This window comes from Tamandua tetradactyla, chromosome 17 (genome assembly GCF_023851605.1).
Source record: "Tamandua tetradactyla isolate mTamTet1 chromosome 17, mTamTet1.pri, whole genome shotgun sequence".
In the NCBI taxonomy this organism is placed as follows: domain Eukaryota; kingdom Metazoa; phylum Chordata; class Mammalia; order Pilosa; family Myrmecophagidae; genus Tamandua; species Tamandua tetradactyla.
Window position 1 is genome coordinate 8654495 of NC_135343.1, and position 10960 is coordinate 8665454.

Below are 10960 nucleotides of genomic sequence, written 5' to 3' on the forward strand. Positions count from 1 at the left end.
AATTAAATCATGATCACGTGGCTGCATCCACAGCTGATTCCATTTGTACTCAGCCAAAGGGGAGTGTCTTCTGCAATGAGTGATGCTTAATCTAATCACGGGAAGCCTTTTAAGGAGGATTCAGAAGAGACAGGCTCTTCCTGTTTCGGCTGGCAAGCCTCTCCTGTGGAGTTTGTCCAGCCCCTCCATTGGAATCATCAGCTTCACAGCCTGCCCTGCGGATTTTGGCTCTGCATTCCCGCGGTCACATGAGACACTTTTATAAATTTTATATTTGCAAGTGTTCCCTGTTGATTCTGTTTCTCTAGAGAACCCTAACTAATACAGTCTCCCTTTATTTGAGATGGTTTCCCGGAAGCTGAGGGAAGAGAAGGGTTAGACATTCTGAGACCCAGGCTTCAAAAGATGTATTCAGGTTGGGAGAAAGTTTCCTAAGGTAAAAACAGTTGCCCGGAGCTCCACATTTCTCCTTAATCAATACTGGGGCCCATAAAGTGATTGCTGATGAGGCAATGACAGGTTTCCATGGTTACCATGATTCTTGGGAGAAATTTTGTTGCTTTCCCAGTTTACCTTTTCCAGCTCATACACTTTCGAAAAGACAATGTTTGCACTTCCTGCTACTTCAGTGTCAATGGGAGAATTTATTTTGTAATGTGTACGAACTGGTAGCCTCTCAGAAAGAAAAGCAGCGTTGTGGGAATGAAATCATCTGTTTGGAGAGCAAAGCCTCAAGGATCATTCAAGGGCCAGAACCCCGTGCCCTCTGCAGGACTCAGCCCTTTGGCACACTGAGCCGTTGTCAAAGTCTGTTTCCAGAGCAACTGACTTTTCTCCTGAAATTCCTTGGCAGTCTGATAAACCCCTCTCCCTGAGGGTCTGGGTAGCTCCTTTCAGGCCCTTACTTTAAGGCAGCTTGTCTCCGGTGGAAGTCAAGCTCATCGCCGACTGGAGAATTTAGCAACATTCTGAAGTGGGCTCACCTAGTTTGTTTTTAAGGTCTATAGGTCAGAATGTGTGTTTGGGAGTTGGGCTCAACTGGATGATAGTCATAACGAAATTTGGTCTTTTGGGTCATTTTTCAGAATAATATTGTATCTGGATGCATAAGGCTGAGAAGACAGCTTTTGAGGTAAATTGCATTTACTCAATTTCAGTATGGAGTGGTAGCCATTTCAGCATTGCCATCTGTTCTCTGATTGTGACACAGCAGAGTCTGGGGGAAGGAAAAGGCTAGCCCCTCTTTTAACATTCCTGAGTTAAAAAAAAAAAAAGAAAAAGAAAGCGTAATTGAAAAATGATGTCCAGGCTGATAATTACTGGGTTAAAATGAACAAAAGCAGAAGTGAAAGTAAGTGTAAAAAGTCTTGTGATTAGGTTAAAAATTAGTTTCTTAAATAATTACCAGGTGGGAAGCTCTCTATTTTACAGTCACAGGGAATTTTTTACTATTAAGGTAAACCACCTTGCACCATTTCTTCTACCAACCCCCCAGAAAAACCTCTCTTGGGTCGCGTGCGAACAAAGGATAATTTAAATCTCATTAAAAAGAAAAGACTAAACAAAATCCTTCATTGTTGAATGGTATTCATTAATTAAGAGCAAAAAAATAAAAGCATTTTAACTGCACAGCTGAACCAACAGAATTTGATATTTGGGCTATTAAAATCTAAAATCCAGGTCAATCACTGAAAAGAAAATTGGATACATACAGAAAGTAAAAACATAAGTGAGAAAATACAAGTGGCTACTTAGAGAAAAAGAAAGAGTATTGGGGTTTCACAGACAGTCTTCTCAAAGCTGAGTATATTGTATAAACCTCAGTCTCTTGATTAAAGACGAGCTGGTTTTTGCATTTGTGGGCACCTCAGGAGGGAAATCAGCTCCCTTGGGTTTCCCACACCAATAGTGGGGGCAGCCAATCAAAAAGGGAGACCCATCAGCTGGGCTGTCCTTGGGGGGACAGACCTTGCAGGCACCGTAATGCATTAAAGTTTCAAGGCACTCTCATCTTCATCACCTCCTCCGTTCCCCCGTCTCACAGATGTGGTGATTAAAGGGCTGAAAGAAGAAATGGCTCCAGGTTTCCCTAGCAGTAGGCAGGCCAGTCTCTTAGACTCCTATTTTCTGGCATTAATTACCTTCCCTGTATCTTTCAGTGGGCTATTACCTTAGGGTTGACTCCAATTCCTACTTTGAATTAGATTTGGGAAGAGGATGTTGGGAGAGGTTAAGCACCCATCCAGTCTTTATGCGTCCCTAGTTGCTGCTTTTTTAAGCCATTTGGGCCCCTGGCTTCTTGTTTCCTTTCAATGGGGTTTCCAGGTGGACTGGAAGTTGGCAACATCAGCTGGTGCTTCAGGGGGTAATGATGCTTCTTGCGTCCTCTTGCACCCTAGAGCCTGAGAGCCTCTGTACACGAAGCAGTGGGAGGCACAGAACCTGGCATTTATGTCCTAGAGTAGGGATGTTCCTGTCTTTCCAGAGAGAAGAGATTCTGGGTGGTACTAGATTAGGGGACCTCTGTTTCTTTATCTTCCCCTTCCTATAATTTCCTCTCACATCTGCCCCCCTTTATCCAGTCATTGCTCACGTATCTGTCTAACCCAGAATGCTCTCTGTTCTGTGTATAAATGACAGCACTGACTCATTAGAGAACACTCATACTTTGGCCTTTGAGGTGGGGGTGGTGGGGTTCTCAGTCATGTAACGTCCTTGCTGGTCTGCACACAGATTCCCATGATGTCATCTCTGGGCCCTGTGGGGGCAGATCTCATTAAGTAAATGGATTAAGTAAAAGGCAGTACGTAATTACTTAATTACTCACTTCAACACCCCCTGTTTGCTCCCACCTCTCTCCCCACTTCAGCCATATAGCATTCCATATCTCTGTGCTTCAGATACTTAATTGCAAGATTGAAATTTCATGGATTCTGTTTATTCACTCATTACATACCAAAAAGTATTTATTAAGTGTTTACTTGTGCATGGTAGCTTATAAAAGGGGCTGATTCAATGATATGAAAATAATCATAATCCCTTACATTTTGTGACAGTTACTGGAATCATACCCATTATCTCCTTTAATACATCAGCTCTAGATATTATTTGTATCATGTATTATTTGTGTCTTGCTTACAATAATAATCTCAGAAGGGGTGATCCCGTACCTTCTGCAGACTGGGATATTGCTTGCAGGAAGGGTCCTTATGCCTTAGGGACAAAGGAACTATGCAAAGAACCTCACAGGTCAACTTAAGTCTTTTGACATTTCTCTGCCTCTGATTTTGAGTTAAGACACTCACTGTAGGGAAAGTACTCCGTTTTATGGAGGGTGGTGGTTATAGGTGGTGGACAATTGACAGAATTACAATTCAGGACCCTGAAAAGATAACTTGGACAAAAGAACACAAGTATGGTGGTATTTAATGCTATGTCAAAAAGGCTCCAGCTTGACTCCTGCTAAACCCAAAAGAGTTGCATTGATGGCCAGTATTTAGTGAAATGTTATGTATGGCATAAGAAAATGGTGTCCTTGGTCAAAGTAATTTAGGAAATGAGATAGCTTCAATACAATTAGCATATTAAAGGCTCAGAGAAGTTCTGCAATAAAGGAACTTTTAAAATCTTAACACAGAGTTTCCTAAAAGTATTGCATCATGGACATTTTGTGGGAGAGCACCTGTGAGCATCTTCTACAGTCCTTCTTCTACAGGTTCTCCCAAACTTACTCGGGGAAGCACTGAAGTTAGTGAAGTTTTGCAGCAGAAGGAGATGTAGTAATGAAAGAAGCTGAAGTCTTAGGGGTAGTTAAGGAGGAAACAGAGCATTGAGTGTCTGGAATGAGAAGGCAGGAGTCCTGGAGTGGAGAGGTGGTGGTTGAGGTGGTTTTTGTTGGTGTTGGCCTGGGGGAGGGTTACAGTCCTGAGGTCTCCAGCGTCATTAAGAAGGGGGATCTTCTTATTATTATTATTCTTTTTTCCCTGAAAAATATATCCTCAGTTTATGAAGAAAGTCAGATGGTTCTAGGATTGAGTCCTTGTACAGTGAGAATACAGATCAGTGGACTCAACCCTACCCCTTTGATGTCTTAGCTGTGAGTGTGGCCAGGAATAGAGGTTTTCATTAGAAATTGCATTGCTGACCCTTCACCTACTTTGAGGAATCCCATTTCAGTTTTTGAATGATTTTCCCTGGAGCGTGTTTACGACCAGGCTGCTTCCAACCCAATGTAGGACCTGCAACCATAGCGGCTATTTCTGGAAGCTCCTGGCCCTATAAAAAAATATTTAAAATGTTCTTTTCCTTGTCAAAATATAAGAATTGATCTTAGTGAGATTTTACGCAGAAATTGATTTTGCTTGGAAAGGCCCCAGTATTTGGTCTGTTTTTTTAGGAGGGGTTCACTTCCGGGGCTGAGCACGAGTTCAACAGTAACTCAGTGTATTTGAATGGTGCGCCTACATATCTGAACCAGCACCAGAGGATGTTATTTTTTGGTGTGGCCAGGAATAAAAAATACGCTGTTAAACTTTTGAACTACACATCCCAGTGCCTACCTGGGCAGATGGGGAAGGGGCCTGCCTGGTTTTTTTTTTCTTGGCGGGGATGGCTACCAAGAGAGGTCTCTCCCGACACAGTTTTGCTTTATTTGAAGAAAGTTTATTAGACAAGACTAGACTTTAGGCAATAATAAAGATTCTTCGAGAACCAAATATTTACACTTTGAACTAGCTGTAAAAGTCCTTATTGCCTTCTGTGACTTTGTCTTAGACCCTGCGACACGTTGTGTTCAATTCATGGTTTTGCTCTTAGGAATGAAGTTTGAGACAATATATGAAATGTATAAATAATCAGTATGGTGAGAGATTTTTAAGCCATGGAATAACTTTTCCAATCAGAAAGGTTTAGGAATGATTACAAAGAAACGTGAGGTTGGTTTTAAACTACAGAATGAATTTTTGAGGCAAGGACACTTTGTTTTTATAAACATGCTTTCATTGAATTATCTCTGCAACTCTCTGTAGAAAGGTTAAGACACCCAGGAATGGGGTTAAAACATTTCATAGCTAAGGTCTGTTCTGATTATCTTTGATAGAATTCTTTGCTTTTAATTTGTCATGTTTCTGTTGTTATTTTTACATGAGTAAATAAAGGGTATTCTGGCTGTCGGTTGTTTTGATAGTTTTATTAGGTAAGTTTGGAACCACTTATTCATGCCAATTCCATATGCTTTGGAGCCTCAAATGAAAGATTCTGCAATATCCCAGTCATGTAACACCTCAAAAAGGACTTAAATTTATCCTTAAAAATGAAGTTTCACTTGGTATATTTTTGGCTGACATATTACAGTACTAAAAACTTGTGTGGACAGGCATTTTGAAAGGATTATACCACCAATTTAAAAGTGATTATGTAACATCTGTGCGAACTCTGGGTATGTTTCAAGGAAAATGCTGTTGTCTTGGTCTTCACCCTGAAGTCATAGATGAAGCACTGAAATGGAGAGCTGTCCTCCTGAGCATCACTGTTGGTTCTTCCACTGTCCTGTCTCTCATGTTTCAGGGCGAGGATTGCATATGAAGAAGTGAAATTTCATGAACAACAGATTTTCTTTTTTTCTGTGTGTGCATGGTCTGGGAATCGAACCAGGGTCTCTCGCATGACAGGCGAACATTCTGCCACTGAACCACCCGTGCACACCATATACAATAGATTTTAATGAAAAAAAATTTTTTTTAAACCTCTCTCTTTTTGTTTAAGAACCAATTTCTGTGTATGTGTGATTTCAAAACCAGAATTCCCAGACCTTCAGTCAAATGGCAGTACAAAAAAGTAAAAGTCGATCTCGGCTTCCTCCTGATTTCAGTTTAGGGAGTGTGGCCTACATTGAACAATTTCAAAATGTTTTGAACAGTGTGATTTCCAAATGGTGGTGATTTTCTGATAGAGCAGTAAGATGGTGGACTTCAGGCTTTAAAGACCATCACTGTTCCTGAAATCACAAAACAAAAAAATACCCTTGCAGGTTATGACGTAGATCTTTGGAAGGATTCCCAGTCAGAAGCATAATACTGGTCTCCTTTTTTGTTGAGGAGATGAATGAATGAATGGTAAGCCGATCAGAGGCTTCCCTCCATCAGAACCAAGGCGCAGAGAAGCTCACTTAACAGATTACTGATAATGAAGTTGTAAAGAACTGGCACACAGTTATTTTTGCCATATTTAGTGCATTGCTGGGCCTCAGACCTTCTCACTCACTGTTCTTGGTGTGGTAACCTTAATCCAGACCCTCATCACCTTATTTATTTTTGTTGGAGAAGTTGCGTGTTTACAAAACAATCATGCATAAAATGCCGGATTCCCGTATACCACCCTATTATTAACACCTTGCTCTGGTGTGGTATGGTTGTTACAATTGGTGCAAGCACATTTTTATAATTGTGCTATTAACTATAAACCATGGTTTAACTTAGGGTTCATTGTGTGGTACAGTTCCATGGATTTTTAAAAAAAATTATTTTATTATCATAGATGCAATCTAACATTCCCCTATTAACCAAATTCAGAGATATATTTCACTGCCACTAACTGCATTCACAATGCTGTGCTGTCATCACCGCCATCCATTACTAAAATATTTCCATCAGTCCAAATAGGAACATGGTACATTTTAAGCCTTCTATTTCCAATCCCTACCCTGTCCCTGATAATCTATATTCTAGATTCTGACTTTTCCTATCAGTGAGATGATACAATATTTGTTTGTCCATATCTGGCTTATTTCACTCAGCATGATGTCTTCAAGGTTCATCCATATTGTGACATGTACAGAACTTCGCTCCTTTTTATGGCTGCATAATATTCCATCGTATGTATCTACCACATTTTATTTGCCCATTCATTGGTTGATGGATACTTGGGCTGCTTCTATCTTTTGGTAATTGTGAATAATGCTGTTGTAAAAAATATCTGTTTGAGTCTTTTCTTTCAATTATTCTAGGTATATACCTAGAAGTGGGATTGCTGGGTCATATGGTAATTCTATTCTTCACTTTTTGAGGAACCACCAAAATATCTTCCACAGCAGCTGCACCATTTTACATTGCCACCATCAATGAATGAGTGTTCCTATTTCTCTACATCCTTACCAACATTTGTTATTTTCCATTTTTTAAATAGCAGCCATTCTAATGGGTTTGAAATGGTATCTCATTGTGGTTTTGATTTACATTTCTCTGATGGCTAGTGATGTTCAGCATCTTTTCATGTGCTTTCTGGCCATTTGTATATCTTCATATATACAAATGTTCAAGTCTTTTGCCCATTTTTTAATTGGGTTGTTTGTCTTTTTGTGGTTATGTTGAAGGATTTCTTCATATATTTTGGATATTAAGCCTTTCTCAGATATGTATTTTCCAAATATTCTATTCATATGTCTTGGATTTAGTTTACTAATATTTTGTTGAGGAGTTTTGCTTCTATTTTCATAAGAGATGGTGGCCTGTAATTTTCTTTTTTTGTGATATCTTTATCTGACTTTGGTATGAGGGTGATGTTGGCCTCATAGAATGAATTAGGAAGTGTTCTGACCTCTTCAATTCTTTGAAAGAGTTTGAGCAGGATTGGAGTTATTATTTTTAATTTTTAATTTTTTTTGCATGGGCAGGAACTGGGAATCGAACCCGGGTCTCTGGCATGGTAGGCGAGAACTCTGCCTGCTGAGCCACTGTGGCCCACCCAGGAATGTTTGGGAGAATTCACCTGTGAAACCATGTGGTTCTAGACTTTTCTTTGTGAGGGATTTTGGATTATTGGCTTAGTTTCTTTACTGGTTATTGATTTGTTGAGATCGTCTATTTCTTCTTAAGTCCGTGTTAGTTTGTGTCTTTCAAAACATTTTTCTGTTTCATCCAAGTTATCAAATTAGTTGGCATACAGTTCTGATTTTAGTTATTTGTGTTGTCTTTTTTTCTTTGTCTATCTAGCTAAAGGTTTGTCAATTTCATTGATCTTTTCAAAGAATCAACTTTTGGTTTTATTTTGCATTTTTTTTTTGCTATGTATTTTATTTATCTTAGCTCTTTGTCATTTCCTTCATTCTGGTTGCTTTGGGCTTAGTTTACTTTCTTTTTCTAAATCTTCCAGTTTCGAGATTAGGTTTTTGATATGAAATTTTTCTTTCTTTTTTTTTAAAATGTAAGCATTTATAGATATAAATTTCCCTCCAAGCTCTGCCTTATCAGCATCTCATAAGTTTTTTGTATTTTGTATTTTCATTTTCATTCACCTCAAGATCTTCTAATTTAGCTTCTGATTTCCTCTTGAACCCACTGGTTGTCTAGGAGTGTGTTGTTTCATTTCCACATATTTGTGAATTTCATTTCTTCCTTGGCTATTGATTTCTAGCTTCATTCTGTTGTGATTTGAGAAGATATATTTGTATGATTTCAATATTTTTGAATTTGTTGAGACTCTATCCATTTTGCCAGTTTCTGCCTTTTGACTGGAGGGTTTACTCCATTTATATTTAAAGTCAATACTGATAATGTAGGACTTTTTCCTGCTATTTTGCTATTTAATTTTTGTAAGTCTTATGTCTTTTTTTATCCCTCAATTCTTCCATGAATACTTAATTTTATATTTGATTTTTTGTATTGTACCATATTGAGTGCCTGCTCATTTCTATCTAGATATATTTTTCAAATGTTTTCCTTATGATCACTGTGGGGTTAAATTTTTCTTTTTTCTTCTTCTTTTTTTTTGCATGGGCAGGCATCGGGAATTGAACCTGGGTTTCCAGCATGACCGGCGAGAACTCTGCCTCCTGAGCCACCGCGGCCCATGTGCAGTTAAATTTTAACATCCTTAATATATAACAATCATATTTGCTTTGATACCAATGTGACTTCAATAGCATACACATATACTTTTCCTATATCCCTCCCTCCCCCCACCTTTTTTTGTGCTTTTTACCAGTAATGTCTTTATATGTTGTATGTCCAAAGTCATAGATTTTTCATTACTTTTATGTATTTACATTTAGTACCTGTAGGAAATAAGAAGTGGAATTACATACCAAAAAATAGAATACAACAGTACTGGCATTTTAATGACCCAAATGTTTACCCTTATCTGAGCTCTTTATTTCTTTATGATGCTTTTAACTCTGTCTAATGTCCTTTCTTTTTAGTCTGAAGAGCTCCCCTTAGCATTGCTTGGAGGGCAGATCTAGTGGTGATGAACTACCACAGTTTTTATCTGGATATGTCTTAATCTCTCCCTCATTTTTGAAAGTTAGTCTTGCTGGATATAAAAGTATTGGTTTTCTTTCAGTATTACAACCCACTGCCTTCTTACCTCCATGATTTCTGATGAGAAATCAGCACTCAGTCTATTTGAAACTCCCTCATACTTAATGTGTTCCGTTTCTCTTGACAGCTTTCAGAACTTTCTCCTCTTTGAATTTGACAATTGATCAATATGTAACAGGGTATATTTTATCTTCATGTTTATCCTGTTTGGTGTTCTCTGGGATGCTTAGATGTGTGTTCTGGCATTTTGCCAAGTTTGGGAAGTTCTCCGTCATTTTTTTTTTTAAATATTCCTTCTGCCCCTTTCTCTCTTTCTTCTCCTGGGACTCCTAAAGTGCATATATTGGTATGCTTGATGGCGTCCAAGGAGTTGGTTAGACTATTTTCACTTTTTATAACCTTTTTTCTTTCTCCTCCTCATCCTGAACCATTTCAATCATCATGTCTTCAAGTTCATTTATTTTTTCTTCTGCCAGCTCCAATCTGCTCTTGAAACCTACATGGGAATTTTTCATTTCAGCTATTGTGGTCTTCAACTCTAGTAGTTTCATTTGGTTCCATTTTACAATTTCTATTTACTAATGTTCTCATACTGCTCATGCATTGTTTTCCTGACATCCTTTAGTTCTTTCTTTGTATTTTCCTTCATCTTAGTGAGCATATATAAAAAAAGTTTTTGTTCATTATGTTCACGCTCTGTTCTTCTTTGTTGATGTTTTCCAAATTTTTATCCTTTTCCATTGGATGGGCCATAATTTCCTATTTCTTTCTTTGTCTTGTACTCTTTTGCTGCACACTGCACATTTTAATATTTAAAAATGTTAATTCTGGGATTTATTCCTTTTTTCTTGATTTTGTTATCAGCTGATGATAGGAGAGATTTTTCTTGCATGTCAGCCATTCTATCATGAAAGTCTGTTCAAGGGAATGCAAAGTACAGGGTCCTAGCTCTCTTTTTTGGGCCTGTGAATTGTCCTGAGCTTGTGCTTATTAGTTGCTTTGAAGTTTCCCTCTTCACAGGAATTTGAATGACCCCCTATTGCCCAGGAGACAGAAGACTCTCTCCTGGGTGATTAAAGAAGGTAAGCCTTTGCCTTAGGCCATCTGCCTCAGTAGTTTCTTACCCTGCTTTTGTTCTCTCAGGCTGCTTTCACTAGAAGGCAATTCTGGTGGGGTAGGGGTGGGGTTGGCATGCCGGAGTTTTCCAAGTCAGTCTTCCCAGACTGAACAAGCCCAGGGACCCATGAAGAGGACATAGATCGGCTCTAAACTCTCCTGGGGAGGGCATCAGAAGCTTCTTCCAGGGCTCCTCCTCAAAGCCGAGCTTTCTTGACCTGCTCAGCAAATGCAGCTCTTCACCTGTGCTCCACAGCTCCGAGGAAGCATCTGTGAGTGTACCCAGCTGCCTTTGGCAGGGGCAGGTTGGAACAATGGCCACCCACAGAACTGGGCCCCCAGAATCCAAAGTTACTCATCAAAAGCTGTGATCAGTAATTGGCTATGTCCACCACTGATCTTGGGGAAGTGGATTTTTAGGTTAGCCAGGGCCATTCCATGGCTGCCTGTGGTGAGAGTGGGGGATGGGCACCAGTAACAGCTGTGGGAGACAGCAATTCACAGTCTTTACTGACATTTACCAGTAAATG